The following is a 15,923-nucleotide window of genomic DNA, read 5'->3' as shown; positions in this document are numbered from 1 at the left end:
TTGAGTATAAACCCTTTCATCCCAAGAATGTTCCACTGTCATTTTTTTGGTCTCATTGAATCCATAGTAAACTTGTCCAGGGCTGAAACCCTTTGGCAAGACAACTACCTTCCAGGTTTTCATCCAAGGGGTTTTACCCTCACATAAAAAGTAGCAGATTTCTTTGCCTCATGGGGGCTGGAAGGAAGTATCTGGTTCAGGCACAGGCTTTGTTTGCTTAACAAGGCACTGAGACTCCAGAGACAAAGTAACTTGTCTAAGGTCAGGCTGTCTTATAAGGTTGGGCTAATTTTTAGTGGTACAACCAAAATACCAAAAAAAAAAAAAGATTTATGATGTTTTTCCTTTTTTATTTTTTAATAACTTTATTGAGATATAATTCAGATGCCACACAGTTCACCCATTCAAAGTACACATTTTAATGGGTTTCAGTATATTCACACAGTTATGCAATTACTATCACAATCAATTTTAGAACATTTTCATCAGCCCCAAAAGAAATTCCATACCCATTAGCAACCACTCTCCATTTCCTCCCTCCCAAAATCCCCAGGCCAAGACAACCACTAATTTTCTTTCTGTTACTATGGATTTACCTGTTCTGGACATTTTCTATAAGTGGAATCAGGCATAATGTGGTCTTTTGTGTCTGGCTTCTTTCAATCACCTCATGTTTTCAAGGTTCATCCCTGTTGTAGCATGTCAGTACTTCATTTCTTCTTGTCAAATAATATTCCATTGTATGGATATACCACATTTATTTATCCATTCATCAGTTGATGGGCCCTTGGGTTGTTCCACTTTTTGGCTGTATGCTTACTGCTGCTATAAACATTTGTGTACAAGTTTTTGCATAGGCGTATGTTTTCAGTTCTCTTGGGTGTGTTCCTAGAAGTTGAATTGCTGGGTCGTAGTTCTGTGTGTAGTTTTTGAGGAACTGCCAGAGTATTTTCCACAGCAGTTTATGAACCACTTTACATTCCCACCAGCAGTTTATGAACGTTATGATTTCTCCATCTTTGCCAGTACTTGCTGTTATCTGTCTTTTGATGACAACTGTCCTAGGGGGTGTAAAGTGCTATCTCATTGTGGTTTTGTGTTGGTTTTGAAGTTTCTTTTAATGAAAAGTAGTTGTATTCATCACAAAAGAAAATAGGTGAAATATCTTTAGCTGAAGGGTTGGTATAGTAATTTAATTTCCATGCTTTACCATATTCCTTCTTAGTGATCATTTCTTGAAGCTGGGTACCCAGGGTTAGATAGAATAATTGTTGTGAGTCTGCATGCCTTGGCTTTTAATTCATTGCTGAAATTGCATAAGAATAGACACCTAGAGCCTCATGGGCCTGCGCACTGCAGAGTCCAGGCTTGCAAGGCCATGTCAGCGGCTCACCTTTTGAGGAATGGAATAGGTGTCTGGCCCCATGTCATCTTAGGTAAGTGGCCAGGACTTAACTCATGATTCTCCAAAGGATTGGCTGCTACTAAGCAAATATGGTAGTTATTATAAGTGGGTGCAGCCAGAACTGGCCCCTTGTGCCAGTAAAGATAGACACCATACCTTCTTTATAGACAGGCTTTACAGGCTGTGAATTCTATCATAAAGAACAAGAAGCCTAACAAAATGCATGCAGCTGTGAGGCCAGAAATAAGTGTTGTTTCAAATGAATGACTGGCTTTGGGAGCCAGACACCAAGCACTCCAGCATGGCAGCTTGAGCAAGCTAGTTAATCTCTCTGAGTGATTGGGTACCTCATCTGCAAAACAGAGATACGGTGAAAGTGCCCGGCTCATGGTAGGCACTCAACAAATGTTAATTCTCTTTCCCTGAGTAGCTCTGCTATTAGTCTCAGATTTTTTTCTCTACAGGTTTAGTCCAGCTCCAAATATGACAGAACACAGGGTCGATTGTACTGTTTAGCTTATCTTTTCTTTACAGAGGAATAATGAGCTTTTGGCAAAAATTAAGTATTGGTGGAAATGAATATTGCAATTTGGTAGCTGCTGATTGACATATGTTTGCTAAACAGCTACTCAGTTTTCAGGAAGCTTGCCTAGAATTTTTTAAGAAAAGGAAGAAATCCTAAGAACATTTTTACCCTTTTTGCCAGGTACTTATTTATAAAATCATCTTCTTTGGAATATCCCAGCTGAAAAATTTTTGAAAAACACTAGCTAGCTTTGGCTCAAGAGTTCAAGTTGGCCTGCGTGAAAGCTTATATACTTCAAAGGATATAAAAGGGTTGGGTCCTTTTTGGAACCTCTTTGCCTTAGAAATTATTTTTTTAAAGAAAGAGCTGTTCTCTTGGTCACTAGGTCTTTTTTTAGATCTGCAGGGAAGTCATAGTAACAGGCTCCATGTCTGATTGGGTTCCATGGCAACAAAGGGTTGTGACTTTATTAGAGGAGAGTCAAGCATGCCAAAAAAGATAAAAATCAGAGTGTGGAAAATGTCTGACCAGATGAATGTGTTTTTAGGATCATATGCTCTGGAATGGAAAGGTTTCCAGAGTTGGCATCAGTCTCCATTTCAAATTTGAATCCCACTGGGTTCTCATTAGGTCATAGGGATCAGTACTTATTTCCAAAAGATCTGTCTGCATCTTTGTTTTTTTTTATTCATTCATTCATCTTTTTTATATCTTTGTATGTTAAAAAAATTTCAAAACTGCAATGATAAGAACCTAACTGGAGATGATTCTGATTTCTAAGGTAGAGAAAAAATTTAACACATTCTTTGTGGAACTGATTATAGCTGTAAATTGTGAGACCGTGTGGGAGGGCCAATTAGAGGCAATTATAACTTGATTGAACTCTCCCTGAATTAAAGCTTGCTGTGAGCTTTCCAAGCTGGGGGTTTCATTCCTCATCCATGTTTCTCGTTGATGGATTCAGAGATTACTGGTTCCAGGGCAAGGTTGTGGAATTTCTGTAGGAGCCATCCCCATCTCATTCCCAACAGCAAGGTGCAGGCTGATGCTATAATTGAAAGTGTGTGATTATTAGAGTTCTTTTACAAAAGATTCTAATATTTGACAAAGAAAGAGCGAGATCTGAGGACTTTGAATCATCCTCATCTGGTTATAAATGCGGCGGCTGTATTTTTCTGTTGGATGTGCAGTTTTGTATTTCTTATATATATATTTTTTATATACATTTTTGTATTTCTCCTCATCCTGATATTGAAAGTGAAGGGAGTCAGAGAGGCAGGTGGATGTTGGACAGCCCTACAGCATCCATTCTGACATGCCCTTTGGATTCAGACTTCATTAGTCACTACTCATAGCCTTATCATGGTGAATCAGAAACTTCATAGATACTCATGATAAACATAAGTAGTATTGGTATAAGAGGTAGAGTTAGCTTACCGGGTTTCTGATGTCCTAGCTATTAAGTCCTTGGGAAAATTATTTAACTGTGTGGGCCTTGGTTTCCTTATCTTAAAATAAGTTTGACTTGAATTGGTGTTTCCCAGACTTCTGTTTATAAGATTATCCTGGGGCACTGGTTTAACACACAAAACCTCTGTTAGATACTCTGATTCACTAGGTCTGGGGAAGGGCTAGGATAGTAGGGACCCCAGATAGTCTTACAACCAGATGTTCAGGAAATATCAGACTGGCTCAGTAGTCATCAAAATTTATTTGAGCAGGAGAACGGGTTGTTGTGGGAGGGAGAAAGAGCCTGCCTAATGCAGATCCCCAGGTTCCACCCCTGAACCTTGGTCTAGGCAGAGCCTGGGAATTGGGGGTTTGCAGACACAGTTTGAGAAACACTAGTCTACACTATTGGAGCCCCTCCCAGCCCCAAAGGTGGCTCTTCCACATACTGTCTTGACCCCCTCAATAGTTGCATTAATGGGAGGGCCTCCAGGGTTCTGTTTATAATCAGTGCCTGCTCCAAAACCTATCAGTGTTTTTAAAGTTATTTGTTTTAAACTCTTGGAGTCTTGCAGTGGTAGACACCTTTGTTCACTGAATTTTCTACTCTATGCTGTGTTTTCTCCTTTGGATAAGATACAGTGTTTGCTAAGCATAGTTACTTCTGCAGTGTGTGAGGCACCACCAGCAACACAGGAATTACCGGGGGAGTTTGTTAAAAAATAGATTGGACTTCTGGACCCGAAGATTCAGTTAAGTCCTATACAGGACCTGGGCATCTGTCTTGCCAATGGGTTTCAGCTTCGGGCAAGTTCACTCTTGATGTGGTGAGACTGAAAATGACAGTGGAATATTCTTGGGATGAAAGGGTTTATACACAACTTTATTCCCATGGTGGCAGGTCAATCACTAGAATCCCATCCACTCAGAGCAAGTCTGCATGCAGCATGCTGGTCTCTGCCTCTGGGCCTCTCTGCCTCCACAGCCCTCTCAGTCTCTGTCCTTGGCGCTGCCACCACTCCAGTCTCTGCTCTCCTGCAGCTGTGCAGCCGCACAGCAGCCCAGAGTACTGGGCAGAGCTCTTTATATAGAGTCAGTAACAAGTATTACCCACACGTGTGCAGTGAGCAAGCTGACCAGGGTCAGGTGAGAATCCTGCCCATAGGAACTTTCATTTTCTCTACAGCATCAGTCTTTTTATTTATTTTAACTTGAAGGAGTGTGTGTGTGTGTGTGTGTGTGTGTGTGTGTGTGTGTGTTTAAGGTTTTGACAAAGGTTGTGGGCTCCTCCCCTCTTCTCCCAGTCTCACCCCAATTTTCATAGTAAAACTAACTTTAAGTATAAGCACATGTTCAGCACAAGGTGGGGTTAAATAGAACACTTGGCTTATAGAAGTCTGTGACGCATACCACAGGTGCCTTAGAGAAAAGAAAACTGATCTTCTGAGACTAAGACAAGGATTCCTAAATGATAAATGATAAATAAAAACTTCATGATAAAATCATTAACTATTGGAGCAAATATGTTTCGGTGTATGTCCCTGGAGTTTCTGTTTGTGTTCCTGTTTAGCAAAGATTAAATAACATTGAGAAATGAGGAGTTTAGTTAGATCATCCACATGAATTTAAATTATGAAGGTTCACTTTTTTCCTGTTAACTAGCTAAAAAGTGCAAGGTCATAGAAAAAGAAAATCCTGTGGTACGGAAGGCCATAAGGTAAAAAATGAAGTGTTTCCTTTCAACTACTCATCTTTATTCCCAGAAATAAGCACTGTTATGTTTCTCATGTATCTTTACAGAAACGTCTTTTGCATAAAATGTGTAAATCTATTGTTTATTTAACAAGTCTCCTGTTGATATGTAATTTAAGTCCCCTCTAGGGAGATTATTTTTTTCCATGTTTATTTTGCTTTGTAGTACTGTATTGAATATTTTATTTTTCTACATCTCTGTTCTGTAACCATATATGGATAAATTTCTAAAAGTAGAATTGTTGGGTCAAGGGGTGTGTGTCTTTTAAAGATGAGATGGGGACAAAATGTTCTTCAAAGGGGTTGCACCAGTTTACTGGGGAAATCTTTTATTTTCAGAAGACTTTCCTGCTTTTGTTGATTCTTGGGTAACAGGTAAGCAGCTAACTCTCCTGTCTACTTAAACAGACTTGAGTCTCAGTTCAGGGCCCTGGTTGAAGGAATTACATGAGATATTTCATAAGAAAGAAAAGTATGAAAGGTATCTAAGGTGTTTAGAGGGAGAAGAGAATAGGGAATGGTTTGATAAAGCAAGTAGCTAACCCTGAATTTGCAAGGAGCATGCTTTGGGTCACACAAGGTCGCAGAACCTGAACTGGGTTCTGAAGAAAGTAAGACAACCCTGGAGTATAATGTGATAGAAAATCATGCCATAGACCAGGGTAATGGTTTCTTGGATGTGACCTGCTCCTTTGATGGATGCCATAGGGCAGTTTGGGATGAAGCATTGTGGTGATGAAATGCTCTTCATTTTAAACACCTCTAGTGTGAAGCATGCTGTAGATTTGTGTTTGCATGTGTGTGTGTATCAAAGTAATGTTTAAATTGAAAGAATTATGTCTCAGTAGTCTCTCACTCAGACTATGCATCTCCCTGTGTCTGAGGGATAACTAATGTGGTTCAGGAGTCAGGTGGCTTAGGGATGTTGCTTAGTGGCAGATGGTTTAGTGGCAGATGCCGTCTAATCTGGCCATCTATTGGTCTTTGTTTTGACTCTACTGGCCCCAAGATAGGAGAAGATGTTATAGACAAAGAAAATTAGTTGCATTTATTCAAGTCTGGGAAGTTTCAATCTATCCAAGGGAGGGAAGAATTTGAAGGTATCTTGAGAGTCTGTATTTCAGTGAGAGTCAAAATCTTAAAGCCTGGCTAAGAGGGATGGGCAAGTGTATTGTGTGTTTTAAATGGAGCCATCTAGAATCCAGACAATCTGGAGCAGTAAGGACCTAACATTAAAACTCAGTATGTAGGGGAGAGGGGGTACATGTCCTTCCTTGAGACTTAGAGTCTCTTGACCCAGTCATGCTTGAGCCACACCGCACATTGCCGGCTTGAAGATACACATGAATAAAACAAGTCCTGAAGACGATAGCTGTGAACTGAAGTATCCTCTGTGTTTAATCAAAACTCTATTGAAGTAAACATAATGTTCCTCATGTAATTGTAGATTAATGATACCAAAAAAATAAAAATAAAAATAAAAGACTGTATTGAGCAAAATGGCTTGAAGGCTTTGAGACAATTGTGAAACAATTTTATATTAGAGACTTGAGTTTTTCTTTTGAGATATATATGACAGAGATGCAGGTTATGAAATAGGTATGCTGAACTGGGCTGTGGATGAAAGAATGGAAATATATGAAGCTACCAGGGAAGGATCGGGAAGGAAGAAAGAGGTGATTTTGAATGTGTTTTATCAAAAGTTGGAGCTGAAATAAAATACCCAGTGACCAAGATATTTTCAGACCAGGAAGGCAGCTATAAAAATAGGTAAGACAAATGGGAGCCCAAATTTGAAGGCAAAGCAGAAGAAAAATGAACAGGCTTGGCTATGTGGATCTGAATTCCGTATACCTCAGTGTGCAGTCTGATTTTAAATCTTATTGTAGTTTTAAAACGTTCATTTTAAGGGTTATAAGTATAACAAGCAAAGTGAACTTAGCAAAGAAAGTTTATATTACATAAAAAATATGATGTTGATTTAACATGTGGTTTGAGGCAAGATCCATTTGCTAGAACTCATTGTTTAACATTTATTTAAGACCTTTACTTGAACTGAGCCAGAGGATAGAGACTAATGCAATATTAATTTTGGTAGACATGCTTCCTTTCAAATGCTACAGTATCATTTTATGCAAAGAGTAAAGTTCTCTTACTTTGACTAGGCTTTATTAGACTGTCAGAATTCTCTTGTCCAAACCCCACTATTTTTCCTCCCCCAATGCACTCTACAACATAGAATTAAATCAATACCACTTAAACCGCTCTGTTTTGAGATCTTTGCATCAGCTATTTAATGACAAGAGCAGAAACTCCTGGTCCCCTAGACCATTCTAGTCTGAGTTTTTCACATGACTTATGGCACACAGGTATTTGAGAATCTGTTCATTTAAATAAGGTCCAAGGAGATTTAAAGACAAATGACTGACAGCAAGAAAGCTTGTAATCTGTTATAGGGGCTGGTACTCAAAATTAGAGTCCCCAAAAGATTAATTTACTTGCCCAGGGTCATAAGCCAGTAAATGGCAGAGCTGGGGTTTGATCAGGTCTGCCTGACCTTAAAGTCTGTGCATATCCCCTCAGTAAATTGCCTGAAGGGACTGTTACCTTGGGCTCCAGTTCTGTTTCTTTAGCCCTTTTCTCTCTTTGAGTGTTTGCCTGGACTTCTATATTGAAATGTTCCTCAGAAACCTTAAATTCATCATCTCTGAAGCTGAATCCTCCTCTATCCCAAACCTCTCCCTCCTGCCTCCTATCAGTTGTCTAGCTTGTGAATGATCTTACCAGTCACCAGAAGGCATGAAACAGGAGTGGGGTTTTCCTAGACGTCTCCTCTTCATCCCCACATCCAAGTGGTGTCACGTCCTTCGGATGCTGCCTGCTTTCTGTCCTTCAGATGCTGTTCTCACCTTCTGCCTGCCAGCCTGCATCAACCTTCACCCACGGTCGCCCTAGGTTACTATAGCAGACTCCAGTCTTCCATCAAAATGCGTTTTCTCTTCTGCTTCCTCGGGACTTGTCTGAAATGAGATCTGACCATCCTAACATCCTAATCCCTTGAGTGGCTGCCACACAGCCCCTCCGGTGAAATCCAAACACCTTAGCATGATTTAACTGGAACCCTCCAGGTCTGATCCCTGTCTGCTGACACAGTTCTCAGCCTTCTTTGCCTCGCACTGTCCTCCAAGCCCTTACCTGCTGCCTGACTGGTTCACAACTCACTTTACCTTAAGTGCTTTTCTGAGAACTTTTTTCTTCCTGCCTTATACCAACCTTGTCCCCTCCCCCTTTCCTCTTCACTGCCGCCTCTCTAAGTGCTGCCTTGTAGTTCCCAGTCCACCTCTCATGGCACTCATCAGTGGCTGTCATTGTCCCCTCACCACCAGGCTGGCGGGTGGGAGAGGATAGAATGTCTGTGCCCCTTGCAACTCCAGCACATCCCACTGCGCCTGACACGCAAAGGCACCATGAGAATCTGTCTCATGAAAGAAGCAACAGAGGGCAAAATCTCCTGACTTGACTCACTGCCTTTGAGCCCCTGCCCTTCCCTAGGTGCGCTTGCTGCTCACTCTGCCTTCATTCATCCCGGGGCTTTCCATGCTCAGTTCACTGCTTTGCATTGGCTCAGCCCAACCAGAGTTTGTTGAGTTCAGCCACTTCCTATTCCGTGAGTAGGGAGTGCTAGACTGAACACCCTCTATGGTTCTCTTGCAATCCTAGAGTTGTGTGATAACAAGAGTCCTTTCTAGTGTGCCTCTCTGCAAAGGTACAGAATGTGTATCTCTTCTGCTGGCAGCACAAAGAGCCCATTTGTTGGGCAGTGGGTTGAACACAGTCTGTTATTGCTGGCAGTTGTATTGGTTACAGTGCAGGGCGTGGAGTTTCTCTGAGACAAACACAGGAATACTCAGAGATATGTGAGCAGTATCTCCAAAGTCCAGGGTGAGTCATATGGTGGGTGCTGCTAGAGTCTAGCCTGCCCTCCTGCCAGACTCAAATGCCTCGGGCAGGAGAGTGAGCTGGTTGGCGATCCTGGTCTGCAACCTGATTTGTTGTGTGGTGTTTGGTAAGTCTCTTCACAGTACTCCAGTTTCAACCAGACTGTGCAAATATGTATTGTAGAGCTTTGTGGTCATTGATATTCTATGAGATACTCGAAGGAGACTCAAATTGTCTTTGTTCTCTTAATAGTTGTCTTTGTGCTTACCCCAAATCCCTCCCTGATTTCTCAGCAGCTTTCTGGGTATTTAAACTACCTAAACTTCTAATGAGCTACCAGCTCCTTAATGTTTGGTCCTTTAAAAACATAACTCTAATGTATGTGATTTAAGAGGTGAACAGATAGCTGGGTTTGCGTGTGCCCACTGCTGTCTGGAAACAATCCATTTCTTCCCTGTCAATTTGAAAGTAATCCTGGATCTAACCAGACTGAGTTGGAAGCTAACTTTGTACTTTAACACCTGGTCCTTTGGCAAGTGGATATCTTTGATTCCTCCCTTGGAAACTGCAGGCTCCATAAAGTTGACTTTGTGGGACAGAGTCTGAAAGATTGTGGTGCCTACCTCCCTGCTGTGAGCTAGGAGAGGACACAGCTGTGGAGAAACGTAGTGTGCATGGGAAGAATCAGGGCTCCTCCCAGCATCCTCAGACACCCCATGGGGACAGATGCAGGGCTTCCTCTGGGGCAGTGAAGGTTCCATCTCGCCTGAATTCTGCCTGTGTGAGCTGCTTGACCTCATAGGAAATATGCTGGCTGTGTGGGTGTGTCTGCATCATGGGAGACTTCTGTATATTGCTGCAAAATAAATAACAATCTGTCTTTCATTTCTGGGACATTAAAATATTTGAACACATTTATTCAAGTAATTTTTCCCCAACTCTGGATCACAGGCTTGTATAAATGTCACAAAGGTGGGCTTTTTGTTGGTAATGATCTCCAGCCTTTAGAAACTGAAACAGTTAGAAGTGGAGGAGTTGGAAGAGTTTTCTACTTATTGTTTGATCCTTTGCATCTTGCAGATTAAATTTCTGCTAATAAAAAAAATGGGAAGGCCCATTCTAACAGCAAAGCATCTAAATAGCCTTGTAGTGTTGTGAGCGCAACAGTTGACAGATTGTTGTGCCCGGTTTCAGTTGGGATGAACGGGAAGAACTGCCACCCAGGCTTCTAGAGCTCTGCTTGGGAAACAGCTACAGTAGCCTTCGATGTGAGGCTGCTCAGAAGGATGGAAGAGGAGGAGGGTCTCTTCTTGCCAGCTGCTGGCTGTCCTGCTCCTCTGGAGAAGCCTTCTGCTGGCTGGCCCCTCCCAGCTCTTCGTCTTCCTGCTAACCCTGGAGGAATGGGTTGCCTAAATGCAGACAAGGGTGGTTTGCAGGTTGCCTGGGAGTTAATCTGTAGCCTGGGGGAAATTTGAGGGCTCTCTTGACTATCTTTCCTGTTCCTGGGTGTGAACCTGTGGGGAGGATGACCTAGGAATACTAAATCAGGACCTGTTGCAGGGGGTGGCCTGAGAGCCTTTGATTCCTGCTCACAATTAAATGGGCCTCAAATTTAGATTTTAACCTTATTACCAAAAGAGTTAAGTACAGAGCCAGAAAAAGAACAATAGGATTAAAGATGTTATTCATCATAACTTGCACACTCACACTTAATTTTGCTGTGTAACTATTCCATGATTTTTACTTTTTAAATGTTTATAAATTATAAAATATTACATGTAGAAGATACATCACTTAAAAAATGTGAAATACCCTTGCACATGAAACCCAGGGTAAGAAATCAAACTTGACCCTGTTACCTTTTCCCTGATTGCATATCCTTGTATCACCAGCCTCCCCACCCCAATGAGGTCATGCTGTCCTATAAAGTTTGTGTTAACCATTCCCTTGCTTTCTCTCTGTCATTCTATCACCTTGTTTATACCTAAACAAGAGTTTGCGATCTTTATAAAGTAGAATTCATACCTCTTGTGTTCTTAACTTGCTTCTTTTAAACTTTATCTATTTTAATTCTTGTAGCTATGGTTCATTTCGTTACACTGTACAAATACACACAATGTATATATGTCCATTCTATTGCCTCGAGACCTTTGGATTATTTCTGGGTGGTAGTTGTTGTTTTCTGTTGTGAACATTGCTGCTATGACTGTTTTTTTCACTCTCCAAACTTGAGTACTTCTTCCTAGAAATGTAATTTTTGGATCTCTAGGGCAGATGCACATTGAAAGGTCAATTGTTAATATTTTAAGAATTCATTAAATGCAAACATTTCAAATATATTTTGTAATCTGATTTCAGTATTGCTGTGTTTATAAATAAATCCTAGAACCATCAAAAACGTTTTTTACATGAAAATAGTTATTTTTTGGCTTCTGAGAAACTTCAACCTGAAGGATATAGTTTCTTTTTTTTTTTTTGAGAGGGCATCTCTCATATTTATTGATCAAATGGTTGTTAACAACAATAAAATTCAGTATAGGGGGGTCAATGCTCAATGTACAATCATTAATCCATCTCAAGTCTAATTCTCGTCAGTCTCCAATCTTCTGAAGCATAACGAACAAGTTCTTACATGGTGAACGAATTCTTACATAGTGAATAAATTCTTACATGGTGAACAGTACAAGGGCATTCATCGCAGAAACTTTCGGTTTTGATCACGCATTATGGCCTATAAACAATCAGGTCAAATATGAATATTCATTTGATTTTTGTACTTGATTTATATGTGGATCCCACATTTCTCCCTTTATTATTATTATTATTTTTATTTTTAATAAAATGCTGAAGTGGTAGGTAGATGCAAGATAAAGGTAGAAAACATAGTTTAGTGCTGTAAGAGGGCAAATGTAGATGATCAGATGATCAGGTGTGTGCCTATGGACTAAGTATTAATCCAGGCTAGACAAGGGCAGCAAAACATCCACGGATGCAGAAGATTTCTCTCAAAGCAGGGGAGGGTGAGGTTCTGAGCCTCACCTCTGTTGATCCCCGAATTCTCACCTGATGGCCCCCCTGCACAAGGATATAGTTTTATTGCTTTTTGTAGTTGTTATTACAGAAACCATTTTTGAAAGGCAAAACCAAACTTTAAAACCTGAGAATCACAAATAAAAGAGTCTCATCCTCAGGAGTCACATGAGCTATATGCAATCAGTAGATAGACTCAGACTCTGCAGCCAGCCACCATGGATGTGGTATATGTGTGTGTGTGTGTGTGTGTGTGTGTGTGCCGATCACACATGGCCATCATTTGCTCCTGTGGTGTTCTCAGTGAAGAGCTTGTATTGGAAACATCATTTCCCACAAAATACAGATACAAAGCTGTGAGCATTAGAAAACCAAGTTTTTAATGGAAATGTTTCAGTAGCAATGGCCCCTTGAAGAGATGGTAGGTATTTTGTGAAGAGTTCTGTAAGAAGAATGTTAACATCTGTATAATATTTTTAAAATGAGATTTCCATTTGAAATCTCAAATTTATGACTTGGTAATTCCAGCTTAGTTCCATAATAAAATTTTTAGAACTACCTTTTAATGCATGGTTTTACTTGGAAAGTTGCAGTTAAAAGCCCTTTTTAAAGCAGGGAGTTTTTCTAAAACTAATTGCATAAACTAAATCATCAAGTTAGTTTAGAGTTACAAAAATGCTTACTATGCTGAATTGAGGCCCATTATTTTGCTGCTATTAGTAAAATTTTAGGGCCTAAGAGGAAATAAAGTATCTTGAATATACTAATTTTGAAGGCATTTGGGTATTAGTCTCATTTTGAAGATGCAGACAGTGGGGACTCTTTTAAAAATAGAAAAATAACAAGGTGGATAAAAACAAACTATACCAAAAAAATATATAAAACTAAAGGTACTCAGTCCACAGATTCCTAGTCCTGTTCCCCAATAGAAACTACCATCTACAATTCCTAAGATATCTTTCTAGAAATTTCCATACAAATAGAGTACACTTCAATACATTTATATAAATCCCACCCTGTTTTAAAATATATTATAAAGCACAAATGAGTATATGTACATACAGCTCTGCATCTTGCTTTTCTCCCTGAACAGTTTAGTTTGGAAAACTTCCCGTGGTCACTAGTTCAGATCCAACATTTTAGTGGCTGCATTGTTTTCCAGTGTACTTGAATTTTCTTAAGTGGTTCTCCATTGATAGATGTCTACATTGATTCCAGAATTGGAAACAGATGGTGGTGGTGGTGGTGGTGGTGCTATAAGGCAGACTCTCCTATTAGAAGCAGCAAAGAAGAATAAATAGAAAAAGGCCAAGGCTTATAAATGCCCTCACATCCACTTCTGGTTTTTAACTCTCTTGAAATTTTTGCCTATATTAAGGTATTTGGAGAACCATAGGGAAGCTCAAAAGGGCTGGTTTCCTGCTTGGCCTCCCTTCCTTGTGATGGTCATGATGGTGGAAGAGATTGTGATATTTAGATTTCTGAGGAACAGGAACACATTTACAGTTCATTGGCTGAAGAACTGGGAGACTCCAATTCTGGTCTCTCCTCCCTCTACTGCAAGCAGCACTCTCTTGGAGTGGCATTAGCAAACCTGATTAGCAAAGCTTTTGGATGATAATTCATTTGTTTGGATGTGGAGGAGTTTCATTACACAGAGTTTATCATTGCATTAATATTTATCTAACAGTTTTCAAACACTATTGGTTGCCTATTCAAGCACCATTTTCTTCCCCTTTCTACCTGGCTGGCTGAGTTAACTCCTGCAATAGAGGCTGAAAATATTAGATACTTCATCTACAGCCTCCCTTGCAACTAGTACATGGACATATGACTCAGTCCTGGCCAAAAGGACCTAAGGGGAAATCTGCTGAGGGGTTTCTGGAAAATGTTTTCCTCCTTAATAAAATATGAAAGAAGAGCAGTGTATTTGTCTATAGCCAGAAATTTAACTACATGTGGTTCCTAGAACTGCATTAGTTCTTTTGCCTCTGTGAGGGACTAAGCAGATGTCCTGAAGGGGGTGGGGTGAGGAAATGGAAAGAGCTTGGGTCCTTGATAACATTTTTAAGCCACCAAATTAGCCTTGTCCTCTGATCTTTCCAGTTTGTGGGCTCAACACTTATTATTGAACATCTTTTATTTAGTTACCAAAATTATCCTCCCTGGTAGGAATTTTATCCATGGGAAATAATATCAAAGTACAAATGACTCAATTATAAGACCATTGAGTGTCTCCTGTGTTCAAACACACAATGTGAGGCCATAAGACTGCAAAAAAAGGGGGAAAAAGAATAAGGTAATTAATAATATAAGGTAATAAAAGGATTTAGTACAGCAGGAAGGACTCAGTAAGAGTAGCAGTTCTGAGTAAGCACTGATTATTAGATTGGAGATTATAAGACAGCGACTTCTGTGGAAAAGGTTAAATTGAACCAGATTCTGCAGGAACCCCCATGGTTTGGTAAATATGGAGTTGGGGGTGGTATTCCAGGAAGCCTGCAGTTTTAGAAAGAATATAAGCTATGGAATGAGGCCTGAGTTTGAACTCTGGCTCATCACTAGCTACCTTTTCAAAGTCTTTGATTTCTTTGATACTCACCATGACAGACTGGACATAATTTGTAGAATTGGGGTGAGGATTAGAGACAAAATAGGGTCAACCTCTGTCATGCTGATGGTCACATAGCAGGCGCTGAATCTGTGCTGGAGATGGAAGGGTGGCAAGACTGCGGGCATCAGGGGAGCACATGAGCAAAGGTGAGAGGAGCTGATAGAAATGCTCCAGGCATGTTGTTCTTGATCTGGTCGAAGTTCACCTCGTTCAGGCCATTGGTGTAAGAGTGTGAGTGCAAAATCTGGAGAGGGACAGGTTTGGGTCAAGACGTGGAGGACCTTGATTTCCTGCTAATGGAGTTTAGACCTCATCCTGTGGACAGCCTGTGTGGTGACCACTGAGGGGGCAGCCTGAAGACAGGGAGATGAGTAAGAAGATCCTTGCAGGGGTCCAGATATGAAGTATGAAAGACCTAGACATGCAGGTATCAAGTGTTGGAAAGAAAGGAAGCGTTAGGTGTTGGGAGGAATATTACAAAAGAGAACTTGGTGATGTGAGAGGCAAGGAGGAAGTAAATACTAGCAATGAGTCCTAAAGACTGAATGCCTGTCAGTTGTTCAGTGTGAAATTCATAATGCACTTGTAACACTGTAGATAATCCTATTCCAGGTTGAGACAAGAACATTTGGCAAGACAGATTGAAATTTTTGATGAAAGATGCTGCTATATAAGTGGAAAATAAATGATGATGTTCAAATCTGCTTGTCATTTAAGTCTTGCCTAATTATGTTTGTCGCTTTCCCACTGTTTATGTATAAAGTTTGGTTCCTTTGAAGGATGTGCCCCTTAATAAAATAAACATACTTCTGTCTCTGATTTGATATGATTGAACACATTTAGTCAGTCTTGTAATATGAAATATATGTTCACTACATGTTTATCAAGGATGAAAAGCAATTGAGCAAAGTTTTTCTCTGACACAGAGACTGTTGTGCTTACAGATACATTTACAATGGGCTTACTAATAAAACCTCAGTTATAACAGCATCTAAAGAATGTATGACATCAGAGGCATCATCAAGTATAGAAGAAATGAAAGAAATTTCAATTCATCAAATTCAGGGTAGTATCTTGGGCTGAATGGGATTTCATACTGTTCTCAGTTGGTGAATCTTGAACAGATGGTCCTTTAACATTTTGAAATTCTGAATAGAGTAGGTGGACTGCATCAATTTAATGAAGTGTACCATACTGAAATACTATTA

At 40.2% G+C, this 15,923-nt stretch overlaps 1 protein-coding gene across 15 annotated transcripts in view; it reads left to right on the top strand.

Moving 5' to 3' along the window:
- The window catches only part of TMCC3 (transmembrane and coiled-coil domain family 3), a 252,829-nt gene that overhangs the window by 211,241 nt on the left and 25,665 nt on the right, over positions 1 to 15,923 (top strand). Inside the window, exon 1 of one of the 15 annotated variants that reach the window (XM_017663672.3) lies at positions 8,229 to 9,198. The exons of the other annotated variants lie outside the window; for them this stretch is intronic. The gene's annotated coding sequence lies outside the window, so the exon portion shown is untranslated. Of the gene's footprint in view, positions 1 to 8,228; positions 9,199 to 15,923 lie in introns of those variants that run through there. 15 annotated transcript variants of the gene reach the window in all.

Source organism: Manis javanica, chromosome 10 (genome assembly GCF_040802235.1).
Source record: "Manis javanica isolate MJ-LG chromosome 10, MJ_LKY, whole genome shotgun sequence".
Lineage (NCBI taxonomy): Eukaryota > Metazoa > Chordata > Mammalia > Pholidota > Manidae > Manis > Manis javanica.
Note: the sequence above shows the minus strand (reverse complement) of the source record. Positions and strands in the feature narration are given on the sequence as shown.